The sequence below is a fragment of the Oncorhynchus keta genome, chromosome 10, assembly GCF_023373465.1.
Source record: "Oncorhynchus keta strain PuntledgeMale-10-30-2019 chromosome 10, Oket_V2, whole genome shotgun sequence".
Lineage (NCBI taxonomy): Eukaryota > Metazoa > Chordata > Actinopteri > Salmoniformes > Salmonidae > Oncorhynchus > Oncorhynchus keta.
The window spans coordinates 73,936,009-73,952,043 of record NC_068430.1 but is presented as its reverse complement, the minus strand read 5'-3'; positions in this window follow the sequence as shown (position 1 = coordinate 73,952,043).

Below are 16,035 nucleotides of genomic sequence, written 5' to 3'. Positions count from 1 at the left end.
CTGTATGTACAGCGTAGTAATATACTGGACCTGTATGTACAGCGTGGTAATATAATGGACCTGTATGTATAGCGTGGTAATATACTGGACCTGTATGTACAGCGTGGTAATATACTGGACCTGTATGTACAGCGTGGTAATATACTGGACCTGTATGTACAGCATGTGTGTAACTTCGACCATAAAGCAACTTTGCAGCACATTTCAACAAACACAAAGTTGTCATAAAGGGCAGATATTTAAAACCCGCTATAGAGTTGACAGTTGGGCCTCAGATTATAAGAAAAGTTGCTACATTATAAGAAGTGTTGCTACATTACAAGAAGTGTTGCTACATCATAAAAAGTGTTGCTACATTATAAGAAGAGTTGCTACATTCTAAGAAGAGTTGCTACATTCTAAGAAGAGTTGCTACATTCTAAGTCACGCAGAACTCCCCCCGCACCGCCAATCCATCTGTCAATCAAAAGTCATGACTAGGAATCTCACTCACACACACACACACACACACACACACACACACACACACACACACACACACACACACACACACACACACACACACACACACACACACACACACACACACACACACACACACACACACACACACACACACAACCCTGAAATGAAACCACGTGCACCACATTGTAATTTGACTCATGTGATTATAACCCTGCTACAAGTCTGGTCTCCATATGGTCATTCAATACAGATCCATTCAGGCTCTTATGTCTTTCAACTCGGCTCATGTGTTGTGTTTTGTGAAAGAGTCAGGCTTTTCTCTCTCTCTCTCTGGTTTCCCCCTTTTCTTGTATTTCCTAGTGTGTGAAGTGCATCCCAGCTCTGTCTGGTTGCTGACTGACAGTGGTCTACTTAGCTGAGTGTTTGCTGTGCTTGAGTAAAGCAGGGCAGGACTAAGGCTCAGAGGCCTGTATTGAGCCTGTACAGATGACTCAAGACTCATTTTCAATTGTTTATGAAGTGGGCTGTCATTTATATAATGTATCACAGACTCCATACGTTTTATTTACATCATATTTACATTTACATTTACATCAGCAGATGTCACAAAGTGCTATACAGAAACCCAGCCTAAAACCCCGATCAGCAAGCACTGCAGATGTAGAAGCACGGTGGCTATGAAATAGTCTGAAGTTTTTCCTAGCCACCATTCATCTAACGCTTTCAACTTTGCTTTGTGGAGGTCTGTTCTCTTCCCTGGTTAGTCACTCAAAAGGGGATGGAAAGGTGTTGTTTTACAGCCCTTTTATACAGCCTGAGCAGAAACAACACCCCATTACGAGGCCAACGTGAATAAAACTAATAGCACCCTATAACCAAGAACGTTACCACATATAACCTTTAATAGTTACAGGTAACACACACCTTCCTGGCTGTGTGTGTGTGTGTGTGTGTGTGTGTGTGTGTGTGTGTGTGTGTGTGTGTGTGTGTGTGTGTGTGTGTGTGTGTGTGTGTGTGTGTGTGTGTGTGTGTGTGTGTGTGTGTGTGTGTGTACAAGACGTGTGGGTGTGTACGTGTGTGTATGTGTACATGTAGAGAGATATGAATAGGGATAGTGTATGGGGTTAGAGGGTAATCCATGATGTTTTATTTTCTCTGCATACCGGTTGAACTAAATCTCATTATGAGTACAAGTTATTTATTGGGTTGTTTCAGCCAACTATGAGAAACATGTGGAATCTAAAAATGTTTTATAAATAAAGTTATTAACCTTTGTCTCAATGCATGCCAGAGCCTTGTATGGGCCGCTGCCCTGCACACACACACACACACACACACACACACACACACACACACACACACACACACACACACACACACACACACACACACACACACACACACACACACACACACTGACCATTTTGTTTTATAAATTGCACGATAGCCAGGACCACCAAAACAGAGATTGTTTTTTATCATTGAAAAGTGCAATTACAATCTAATGCTGTTACAGGCCACTTCTTTTTCCTGTTAGGCTTTATTTGATTAATTTGGCTGCAGCTTTCATCCTGGGTTTACAAGGCTAAGAGCCCTGAACCACCCATGTAGAGCATGTTAAACACAGGGTTCACCCACTGTAAGATACATCAACAGCTAGACAGCAGAATGCAGACACATGGGTATGTGTGGTGACTGGGCAGGACAGAGTGACAATTGTGGTCATCCTTGATGATTACAGTATCGATAGTCCTGTTCTTCTAAAGTGTATCACGTCTATCCCCATTGTACATACATTCCCCCTCTTCATCACCATCACATCTATCCCCATGGCAATACATTCCCCCTCTTCATCACCATCACATCTATCCCCATTGTACATACATTCCCACTCTTCATCACCATCACATCTATCCCCATTGTACATACATTCCCCCTCTTCATCACCATCACATCTATCCCCATTGTACATACATTCCCCCTCTTCATCACCATCACATCTATCCCCATTGTACATACATTCCCCCTCTTCATCACCATCACATCTATCCCCATGGCACATACTGTACATTCCCCCTCTTCATCACCATCACATCTATCCCCATGGCACATACTGTACATTCCCCCTCTTCATCACCATCACATCTATCCCCATGGTACATACTGTACATTCTCCCTCTTCATCACCATCACGTCTATCCCCATGGTACATACTGTACATTCTCCCTCTTCATCACCATCACATCTATCCCAATGGTACATACTGTACATTCTCCCTCTTCATCACCATCACGTCTATCCCCATTGTACATACATTCTCCCTCTTCATCACCATCACATCTATCCCCATGGTACATACTGTACATTCTCCCTCTTCATCACCATCACGTCTATCCCCATTGTACATACATTCTCCCTCTTCATCACCATCACATCTATCCCCATGGTACATACTGTACATTCTCTCTCTTCATCACCATCACGTCTATCCCCATGGTACATACTGTACATTCTCCCTCTTCATCACCATCACATCTATCCCCATGGTACATACTGTACATTCTCCCTCTTCATCACCATCACATCTATCCCCATGGTACATACTGTACATTCTCCCTCTTCATCACCATCACATCTATCCCCATGGTACATACTGTACATTCTCCCTCTTCATCACCATCACATCTATCCCCATGGTACATACTGTACATTCTCCCTCTTCATCACCATCACATCTATCCCAATGGTACATACTGTACATTCTCCCTCTTCATCACCATCACATCTATCCCCATGGTACATACTGTACATTCTCCCTCTTCATCACCATCACATCTATCCCCATGGTACATACTGTACATTCTCCCTCTTCATCACCATCACATCTATCCCCATGGTACATACTGTACATTCTCCCTCTTCATCACCATCACGTCTATCCCCATGGTACATACTGTACATTCTCCCTCTTCATCACCATCACATCTATCCCCATGGTACATACTGTACATTCTCCCTCTTCATCACCATCACGTCTATCCCCATGGTACTGTACATTCTCCCTCTTCATCACCATCACATCTATCCCCATGGTACATACTGTACATTCTCCCTCTTCATCACCATCACATCTATCCCCATGGTACATACTGTACATTCTCCCTCTTCATCACCATCACATCTATCCCCATGGTACATACTGTACATTCTCCCTCTTCATCACCATCACATCTATCCCCATGGTACATACTGTACATTCTCCCTCTTCATCACCATCACATCTATCCCCATGGTACATACTGTACATTCTCCTCTTCATCACCATCACATCTATCCCCATGGTACATACTGTACATTCTCCCTCTTCATCACCATCACATCTATCCCCATGGTACATACTGTACATTCTCCCTCTTCATCACCATCACATCTATCCCAATGGTACATACTGTACATTCTCCCTCTTCATCACCATCACATCTATCCCCATGGTACATACTGTACATTCTCACTCTTCATCACCATCACATCTATCCCCATGGTACATACTGTACATTCTCCCTCTTCATCACCATCACATCTATCCCCATGGTACATACTGTACATTCTCCCTCTTCATCACCATCACATCTATCCCCATGGTACATACTGTACATTCTCCCTCTTCATCACCATCACATCTATCCCCATGGTACATACTGTACATTCTCCCTCTTCATCACCATCACATCTATCCCCATGGTACATACTGTACATTCTCCCTCTTCATCACCATCACATCTATCCCCATGGTACATACTGTACATTCTCCCTCTTCATCACCATCACGTCTATCCCCATGGTACATACTGTACATTCTCCCTCTTCATCACCATCACATCTATCCCCATGGTACATACTGTACATTCTCCCTCTTCATCACCATCACATCTATCCCCATGGTACATACTGTACATTCTCCCTCTTCATCACCATCACATCTATCCCCATGGTACATACTGTACATTCTCCCTCTTCATCACCATCACATCTATCCCCATGGTACATACTGTACATTCTCCCTTGTCATCACCATCTCCCTGTTTAGACAGGTGGTCTTCCTTATTCATCACATTCAAGTAGATCTATGAACCCTTGGGAGGTGGGTGGAAGAAGGGAAAGAGAGAAAGACTGAACTCCAGTTCTTCAACATCATGGCCAACCCCCTCTCTCTCATCCTTTTTACTTTTCATTTAATTCCATGAAGTTCACATCTGGATGGCAGATGTCTATCTCAGGCAGAACATATTAGTTCTTTCTCCCTCCTTCTTTCCTCCCTCTGTCTCTCTCTCTCTCTCTCTCTCTCTCTCTCTCTCTCTCTCTCTCTCTCTCTCTCTCTCTCTCTCTCTCTCTCTCTTCATTCTCTCTTTTCCCTCCCCCTCCCTCTCTTTTTGTGAGTGCAGGCAGGCATGGTGATAATCCTCCTCTCTTCCACCTGGCCTGGACCACCCACTCTCTCACAGCACTATAGACCTAAGCCAGCAGCCCACCAGCAGAGAGCAGAGCAGAGGCTGGGGGAATACCAGAACAGCACCACCATGTGGTGAACTTGGAGAACTGCACCGGGAATTACCAGAAGGACTTCAACTGTAGTGGTGCCAGCTTTGTCTGTAGGCTACCACAGGCCTATGTCTCCACCTAGAGGGACGTGTGCAGAGACTGAACACGAGTTGAGTCGTGTAGGTTAGCCATCACATGAGGAACAAGTTATTTGGGAAAATAGTGTGAGTGAGTGAAAGTGGAAAAGTGATGTCGCGGTATTTCCTATTTTGCAGAGCTTTCGACCAACATGGCTCACCGCCCGCGGCTTAATTGTCGGTCACGCTGAATGAACCCGGAACGCCGGAACCCATTTAGAGTGGAATTTGGACGGTGCCCGTGCTGTTGATGGGGAATATGAGTGGAGAGAGGAAGAAGATACTGTGTTGTGGTACACAGTGTCATCGTGACCCTGGGGGGATTACACACTCAAACGGATACATACACACACACACATGTACGCGCACACACACTGACGTGCCGCTCACACACACAGACGTGCTTGCACACACACTAACACACGTGCACGCAGACGGAAAACTTGCTCGCAAGAATACAGACACACACACACACACATTCACACACTGACAAGCACGGACATGTACACACACACACACACACACACACACACACACACACACACACACACACACACACACACACACACACACACACACACACACACACACACACACACACACACACACACACACAAACCCCTAACCCACTCAGCCATTGTAGTTTCTCCTTTTGGAAGTATCTGGTGGCTTTGCCAAAAGGGGAAGTGGGATGAGCACGTGATAGGATGAGGATGAGGACTTGCCGGGGGTCAAGGGTCATATAGGGAAGTTGATTGTAGCAGAGACCGTGGCTGTGAGGATAGGTCCCATGTACCACTTACCAATTGGTGGGTTGAAATTGCAGTTAATGCTTTAACTGTGGGGACAGATTTTGCTTTGTGGCTGTGAACTTGAACTTTGTGTTAACCGTGGTATCTGCTGTTAAAGGAAACGATCCTCTTGTGTCATTCCAACAGCCATTCTCCCTCTCTTTCCCAGCGGGTCAAGCCTCTGTCCATAACTGAGTTGCTATAGTACTTCACCCTTTCTAACTCTCCCCCCTCCCCCACTGCCCTCCCCAGCCAGTCAGAAACATGGGGCTCTCAGTGCAGTGAGATTCCGCTGCATGCGTGGTGTGTGTGAGTGATGGGCGTTGGTGGTCCGCTGCTTTCACACCTGTGGCTGTGGCAGATATATCCTGTTTGGAAAGGACCGAAGGCCTCACCAACGCCCTTACGACCCCCCACACACACACACACACACACACACACACACACACACACACACACACACACACACACACACACACACACACACACACACACACACACACACACACACACACACACACACCATCTCACCTCCTCTGCTGCCAGGAAGTATGCACAGGAAACAGCTGTCCCTTGCGTCCGTTCGACCCCCTTCCGGCCAGGTGCATCCTGGGAAAGAAGTGATGTGTGACTGTCGACTGACGTTCAGCTCTTCTATGCCGTCGTTATAACCCAGCCAAATCACTATTATGACTGAGTGTAGACATAATTGTGTAGATTGACATATTTCCCTGTACTGCAATTCTATTGATAATGCTACCCAACATTTAGTAAGTGCAATGTTCTTTTAGATTCTCCCTGACGATTACAGAGACCTGATAGAAATACAATGATAAATACTACAGTCTACCTGTATGAGTAATTGTTCTGGGCTCCATCTCCTATGAACGTCCTATCTAATCAAAATCATAGCATTTGGCACATTCACACAGCTCTCAGATTGCCTTATTCTTTCTATATATTGACCTAGATTCCAGTGCTAAATGGACGCTCACCTAATGGGAGTTCACCCCGTCACAACTAATGCATTTTGTTCTGTTTGAAGAAGAACAGACTCCAAGACAACCAGGAAAAATAACACCCAAATACATCTGTGGTTATGAGCTTAGACGTGTCTGGAGTCTGTCCCACTGGCTGTCACACACACACACACACACACACACACACACACACACACACATATAATAATAATAATAATAATATATAACACACACACACACACACACACACACACACACACACACACACACACACACACACACACACAATATAATAATAATAATAATAATATATAACACACACACACACACACACACACACACACACACACACACACACACACACACACACACACACACATACACACACACACACACACACACACACACACACACACACACACACACACACACATAATAATAATAATAATAATATATAACACACACACACACACACACACACACACACACACACACACACACACACACACACACACACACACACACACACACACACACTGTACTGTATTGTTTGTCACTTTCTCCATCTATAGCACTGTGAGTATTGCCTCAAACAATTAGGCCGTACTGATTCCTATCACCAGACACACAATAGTGTTTACATGAGGCTGAGGAAACGTGGCCATGGAGCCCATCTGTGTGTGCGCTTGACCGCTTATGTATGTGTCTTGGTGTGCGTGATTGCGTGAATGTATGTGTGTGTGCTCATGTACGTGATTAAGTGAATGTGTGTGTTTGCGTGTGTGTGTGTGTATGTTATGAAGCATGTAGTCATTTGTTAGTTTGTTAAATGATGTGGACTTAATGGAGTTAAGATGTACAGACATAGATGAATATTTGTATATCATGAGTACTCACATTGGTATATGGTGGTCCTGTACAGTGATTACTTTGGTGGTCCTGTACAGTGATTACTTTGGTGGTCCTGTACAGTGATTACTTTGGTGGTCCTGTACAGTGATTACTTTGGTGATCCTGTACAGTGATTACTTTGGTGGTCCTGTACAGTGATTACTTTGGTGGTCCTGTACAGTGATTACTTTGGTGGTCCTGTACAGTGATTACTTTGGTGGTCCTGTACAGTGATTACTTTGGTGGTCCTGTACAGTGATTACTTTGGTGGTCCTGTACAGTGATTACTTTGGTGATCCTGTACAGTGATTACTTTGGTGCTCCTGTACAGTGATTACTTTGGTGGTCCTGTACAGTGATGACTTTGGTGGTCCTGTACAGTGATTACTTTGGTGGTCCTGTACAGTGATTACCCTGTACAGTGATTACTTTGGTGGTCCTGTACAGTGATTACATGTGGTGATCCTGTACAGTGATTACCATGGTGAGTGATCCTGTACAGTGATTACTTTGGTGATCCTGTACAGTGATTACTTTGGTGATCCTGTACAGTGATTACTTTGGTGGTCCTGTACAGTGATGACTTTGGTGGTCCTATACAGTGATTACTTTGGTGGTCCTGTACAGTGATGACTTTGGTGATCCTGTACAGTGATTACTTTGGTGATCCTGTACAGTGATTACTTTGGTGGTCCTGTACAGTGATTACCGTGGTGAGTGATCCTGTACAGTGATGACTTTGGTGGTCCTATACAGTGATTACTTTGGTGGTCCTGTACAGTGATTACCGTGGTGAGTGATCCTGTACAGTGATTACTTTGGTGGTCCTGTACAGTGATTACTTTGGTGGTCCTGTACAGTGATTACCGTGGTGAGTGATCCTGTACAGTGATTACTTTGGTGGTCCTGTACAGTGATGACCCTGTACAGTGATTACTTTGGTGATCCTGTACAGTGATGACCCTGTACAGTGATGACTTTGGTGGTCCTGTACAGTGATTACTTTGGTGGTCCTGTACAGTGATTACTTTGGTGGTCCTGTACAGTGATGACTTTGGTGGTCCTGTACAGTGATGACTTTGGTGGTCCTGTACAGTGATGACTTTGGTGGTCCTGTACAGTGATTACTTTGGTGGTCCTGTACAGTGATGACTTTGGTGGTCCTGTACAGTGATGACTTTGGTGGTCCTGTACAGTGATTACTTTGGTGGTCCTGTACAGTGATGACTTTGGTGGTCCTGTACAGTGATGACTTTGGTGATCCTGTACAGTGATTACTTTGGTCGTCCTGTACAGTGATGACTTTGGTGGTCCTGTACAGTGATTACTTTGGTCGTCCTGTACAGTGATGACTGGTGATCCAGTGATTACTTTGGTGATCCTGTGTGATGACTTTGGTGGTCCTGTACAGTGATTACTTTGGTGGTCCTGTACAGTGATGACTTTGGTGGTCCTGTACAGTGATGACTTTGGTGGTCCTATACAGTGATTACTTTGGTGGTCCTGTACAGTGATTACCGTGGTGAGTGATCCTGTACAGTGATTACTTTGGTGGTCCTGTACAGTGATTACTTTGGTGGTCCTGTACAGTGATTACCGTGGTGAGTGATCCTGTACAGTGATTACTTTGGTGGTCCTGTACAGTGATGACTTTGGTGGTCCTGTACAGTGATTACTTTGGTGATCCTGTACAGTGATGACCCTGTACAGTGATGACTTTGGTGGTCCTGTACAGTGATTACATTGGTGGTCCTGTACAGTGATTACTTTGGTGGTCCTGTACAGTGATGACTTTGGTGGTCCTGTACAGTGATGACTTTGGTGGTCCTGTACAGTGATGACTTTGGTGGTCCTGTACAGTGATTTGGTGGTCCTGTACAGTGATGACTTTGGTGGTCCTGTACAGTGATGACTTTGGTGGTCCTGTACAGTGATTACTTTGGTGGTCCTGTACAGTGATTACTTTGGTGGTCCTGTACAGTGATGACTTTGGTGAGCCTGTACAGTGATTACTTTGGTGATCCTGTGCAGTGATTACTTTGGTGGTCCTGTACAGTGATTACTTTGGTCCTGTACAGTGATGACCATGTACAGTGATTACTTTGGTGATCCTGTACAGTGATTACCATGGTGAGTGATCCTGTTGATGACTTTGGTGAGCCTGTACCTGGTGATCCTGTGCAGTGATTACTTTGGTGGTCCTGTACAGTGATTACTTTGGTGATCCTGTACAGTGATGACTTTGGTGATCCTGTACAGTGATTACTTTGGTGATCCTGTACAGTGATGACACAGTGATGACTTTGGTGATCCTGTACAGTGATTACTTTGGTGATCCTGTACAGTGATGACTTTGGTGGTCCTGTACAGTCCTGTACAGTGATTACTTTGGTGATCCTGTACAGTGATTACTTTGGTGGTCCTGTACAGTGATTACTTTGGTGGTCTGTACAGTGATGACTTTGGTGGTCCTGTACAGTGATTACTTTGGTGAACCTGTACAGTGATTACTTTGGTGGTCCTGTACAGTGATCCTGTCCTGTACAGTGATGACTTTGGTGGTCCTGTGACAGTGATTACTTTGACTTTGGTGGTCTGTACAGTGATTACTTTGGTGAACCTGTGTGATTACTTTGGTGGTCCTGTACAGTGATTACTTTGGTGGTCCTGTACAGTGATGACTTTGGTGGTCCTGTGATTACAACCTGTGTGATTACTTTGGTGGTCCTGTACAGTGATTACCCTGTACAGTGATTACTTTGACTGTTGACGACCTGGTCCTGTACAGTGATTACTTTGGTGGTCCTGTACAGTGATTACTTTGGTAGTCCTGTACAGTGATGACCTTGGTGGTCCTGTACAGTGATTACTTTGGTGGTCCTGTACAGTGATTACCATGGTGAGTGATCCTGTACAGTGATTACTTTGGTGATCATGTGCAGTGATTACTTTGTGGTCCTGTACAGTGATTACTTTGGTGGTCCTGTACAGTGATTACTTTGGTGAGCCTGTACAGTGATTACTTTGTGATCCTGTGCAGTGATTACTTTGGTGGTCCAGTACAGTGATTACTTTGGTGGTCCTGTACAGTGATTACTTTGGTGATCCTGTACAGTGATTACTTTGATCCTGTGCAGTGATTACTTTGGTGGTCCTGTACAGTGATTACTTTGGTGAACCTGTACAGTGATTACTTTGGTGGTCCTGTACAGTGATTACTTTGGTGATCCTGTACAGTGATTACATTGGTGGTCCTGTACAGTGATTACATTGGTGATCCTGTACAGTGATTACCTGGTGAGTGATCCTGTAGTGATTACTTTGGTGATCCTGTACAGTGATTACTTTGGTGATCCTGTACAGTGATTACTTTGGTGGTCCTGTACAGTGATGACTTTGGTGGTCCTATACAGTGATTACTTTGGTGGTCCTGTACAGTGATGACTTTGTGATCCTGTACAGTGATTACTTTGGTGATCCTGTACAGTGATTACTTTGGTGGTCCTGTACAGTGATTACCGTTGGTGATCCTGTACAGTGATGACTTTGGTGGTCCTATACAGTGATTACTTTGGTGGTCCTGTACAGTGATTACCGTTGAGTGATCCTGTACAGTGATTACTTTGGTGGTCCTGTACAGTGATTACTTTGGTGGTCCTGTACAGTGATTACCGTGGTGAGTGATCCTGTTGATTACTTTGGTGGTCCTGTACAGTGATTACTTTGGTGGTCCTGTACAGTGATTACTTTGGTGGTCCTGTACAGTGATGACTGATCCTGTACAGTGATGACTTTGGTGGTCCTGTACAGTGATGACTTTGGTGGTCCTGTACAGTGATTACTTTGGTGGTCCTGTACAGTGATGACTTTGGTGGTCCTGTACAGTGATGACTTTGGTGGTCCTGTACAGTGATTACTTTGGTGGTCCTGTACAGTGATTACTTTGGTGGTCCTGTACAGTGATGACTTTGGTGAGCCTGTACAGTGATTACTTTGGTGATCCTGTGCAGTGATTACTTTGGTGGTCCTGTACAGTGATTACTTTGGTGATCCTGTACAGTGATGACTGTGATCATGTACAGTGATTACTTTGGTGATCCTGTACAGTGATTACCATGGTGAGTGATCCTGTACAGTGATGACTTTGGTGAGCCTGTACAGTGATTACTTTGGTGATCCTGTGCAGTGATTACTTTGGTGGTCCTGTACAGTGATTACTGTGATCCTGTACAGTGACTTTGGTGATCCTGTACTGATGACTTTGGTGATCCTGTACAGTGATGACTTTGGTGATCCTGTACAGTGATTACTTTGGTGATCCTGTACAGTGATGACTTTGGTGGTCCTGTACAGTGATGACTTTGGTGGTCTGTACAGTGATTACTTTGGTGATCCTGTACAGTGATTACTTTGGTCGTCCTGTACAGTGATTACTTTGGTGGTCTGTACAGTGATGACTTTGGTGGTCCTGTACAGTGATTACTTTGGTGAACCTGTACAGTGATTACTTTGGTGGTCCTGTACAGTGATTACCTGATCCTGTACAGTGATGACTTTGGTGGTCTGTACAGTGATGACTTTGGTGGTCCTGTACAGTGATTACTTTGGTGGTCCTGTATAGTGATGACTTTGGTGGTCTGTACAGTGATTACTTTGGTGAACCTGTACAGTGATTACTTTGGTGGTCCTGTACAGTCCTGTACAGTGATGACTTTGGTGGTCCTGCACAGTGATTACTTTGGTGAACCTGTACAGTGATTACTTTGGTGGTCCTGTACAGTGATTACTTTGGTGGTCCTGTACAGTGATGACTTTGGTGGTCCTGTACAGTGATTACTTTGATGAACCTGTACAGTGATTACTTTGGTGAACCTGTATAGTGATTACCCTGTACAGTGATTACTTTGGTGATCCTGTACAGTGATTACTTTGGTGGTCCTGTACAGTGATTACTTTGGTAGTCCTGTACAGTGATGACTTGGTGGTCCTGTACAGTGATTACTTTGGTGGTCCTGTACAGTGATTACTTTGGTAGTCCTGTACAGTGATGACCTTGGTGGTCCTGTACAGTGATTACTTTGGTGGTCCTGTACAGTGATTACTTTGATCCTGTACAGTGATTACTTTGGTGATCCTGTGCAGTGATTACTTTGGTGGTCCTGTACAGTGATTACTTTGGTGGTCCTGTACAGTGATTACTTTGGTGAGCCTGTACAGTGATTACTTTGGTGATCCTGTGCAGTGATTACTTTGGTGGTCCTGTACAGTGATTACTTTGGTGGTCCTGTACAGTGATTACTTTGGTGATCCTGTACAGTGATTACTTTGGTGATCCTGTGCAGTGATTACTTTGGTGGTCCTGTACAGTGATTACTTTGGTGGTCCTGTACAGTGATTACTTTGGTGATCATGTGCAGTGATTACTTTGGTGATCCTGTGCAGTGATTACTTTGGTGATCCTGTACAGTGATTACTTTGGTGGTTCTGCACAGTGATGACTTTTTCCATTTCACCTTGCTCTTCACTCATCGTTAGGACATGTTGTACAAACCAGCTGTGATCAATATTGTTACAGTGACACACACACACACACACACACACACACACACACACACACACACACACACACACACACACACACACACACACACACACACACACGCAGTGGTAGAAAAAGTATCAAATTGTCATACTTTAGTAAAAGTAAAGACACCTTAATAGAAAATGAAACTTACCCAGTAAAATGCTATTTGTATTAAAAGTAAATGGAATTGCTCAAATATACTTACATATCAAAAGTAAAAGTACAAATCATTTTTAAATCCTTAAATTAAGAAAACCAGATGGCACAATGTTCTTGTTTGTTTAATTTCTGCATAGCCAGGAAGACAGGCCAACACTCAGATATTATTTTCAAACTAAGCATTTGTGTTTAGTGAGTCTGCCAGATCAGAAGCAGTAGGAATGATCAGACTTTTTTTTAAACTCAAGTACTTTACACCACTGCACACGCACAAACAAACACACGCATCCACACACTGATGCACACACACACACACACCAATTACCTGCACACCCTCCCTATTGACCGAAGCTGTAATTACACTATACAGGCTCCTGACAATGTCTCAGGACATTTTTATTAAGAAGAACGCTGAGAGAACGTGAGAGAACGTTGTCGCTCTGACATGAAAACATTAAAACCGAGCCGAAACAACTCTGATTTCTTCCTCGGGACATTTATATTGAGCTGATTGTTTAGTGTTTTGCATGAGAAAACGTTGTCGGCCTGACATTAAAACAAATCCTCACTGCTTTCTACTTCGGTCAGGGGTGAAGCGGAAGTAGTCTGTTAGGGTTTTGTTGCTATTATTATTCCTGATCTACAGTTTGGGTTTCACACAGTACCGCAGGAGCCCAAATGAAAATGTCAACAATTTGTCTCGTTTCTTCTCTCATTTTGTCACGGGTGAGAGAGCATAAAAGAGTTGATTGTCTGTAAACTCTGAGGTCAGTTAGGCATGCAGTCTTTGAAGGCCCAATCTGCCTGGGGATGTTTTGTGTTCAACTGGACTGGGCTGCCGTGTAATCGTTTGATGTCAGCTTTTAGAACGGATGAAGGCTTTGCAGACAGAGCAATATAAAGATCATATGTACATGTATTTGTGATGAAGTTTGTTAAACACCTGCCTCTGCTCTGAAGGGTCTACCTTCAGCTCACACTCTCTTACATGTATATTGCACTGTAAGTGTAATGTACATTTTGTTTAATACTTTTTCGAAGTATATTACTACCAATTTAATGCAGAAGCACAAGGTTAAGTTATTGCCTGTGGACTCACGGGTCATGGAACAGAATATATATCTGGTAGCAGGCAAAAAGCCTGACTCAGGGGAATTGTCTTCAGACCGCATGTTGCTTTTTATACGTTACACGCAAATCCACCCAGATAGATACAGCCTTGCTACAATATTAGATGTAGTTATATTTATTTGAGTGCTTTCAACTGAAACTGCAGGTGCTTAACTCATAGTAGCTATACCCATAGTAGCTAAACTCATAGGAGCTATACCCATAGTAGCTAAACTCATAGTAGCTATACCCATAGTAGCTAAACTCATAGGAGCTATACCCATAGTAGCTATACCCATAGTAGCTAAACTCATAGGAGCTATACTCATAGTAGCTATACCCATAGTAGCTAAACTCATAGTAGCTATACTCATAGTAGCTAAACTCATAGGAGCTAAACTCATAGTAGCTATACTCATAGTAGCTATACCCATAGTAGCAATACCCATAGTAGCTAAACTCATAGTAGCTAAACTCATAGTAGCTATACCCATAGTTGCGAAACTCATAGGAGCTATACCCATAGTAGCTAAACTCATAGTAGCTATACCCATAGTAGCTAAACTCATAGGAGCTATACCCATAGTAGCTATACCCATAGTAGCTAAACTCATAGGAGCTATACTCATAGTAGCTATACCCATAGTAGCTAAACTCATAGTAGCTATACTCATAGTAGCTATACCCATAGTAGCAATACCCATAGTAGCTAAACTCATAGTAGCTAAACTCATAGGAGCTAAACTCATAGTAGCTATACTCATAGTAGCTAAACTCATAGGAGCTAAACTCATAGTAGCTATACTCATAGTAGCTATACCCATAGTAGCAATACCCATAGTAGCTAAACTCATAGTAGCTAAACTCATAGGAGCTAACTGATAGTAGCTAAACTCATAGGAGCTAAACTCATAGTAGCTAAACTCATAGGAGCTAAACTCATAGTAGCTATTCTCATAGGAGCTAAACTCATAGTAGCTAAACTCATAGGAGCTAAACTCATAGGAGCTAAACTCATAGTAGCTAAACTCATAGGAGCTAACTGATAGTAGCTAAACTCATAGGAGCTAAACTCATAGGAGCTAAACTCATAGTAGCTAAACTCATAGGAGCTCAAATCATAGTAGCTAAACTCATAGGAGCTAAACTCATAGGAGCTAAACTCATAGTAGCTAAACTCATAGGAGCTAAACTCATAGTAGCTAAACTCATAGTAGCTATTCTCATAGGAGCTAAACTCATAGTAGCTAAACTCATAGGAGCTAAACTCATAGGAGCTAAACTCATAGTAGCTATTCTCATAGGAGCTAAACTCATAGGAGCTAAACTCATAGTAGCTATTCTCATAGGAGCTAAACTCATAGGAGCTAAACTCATAG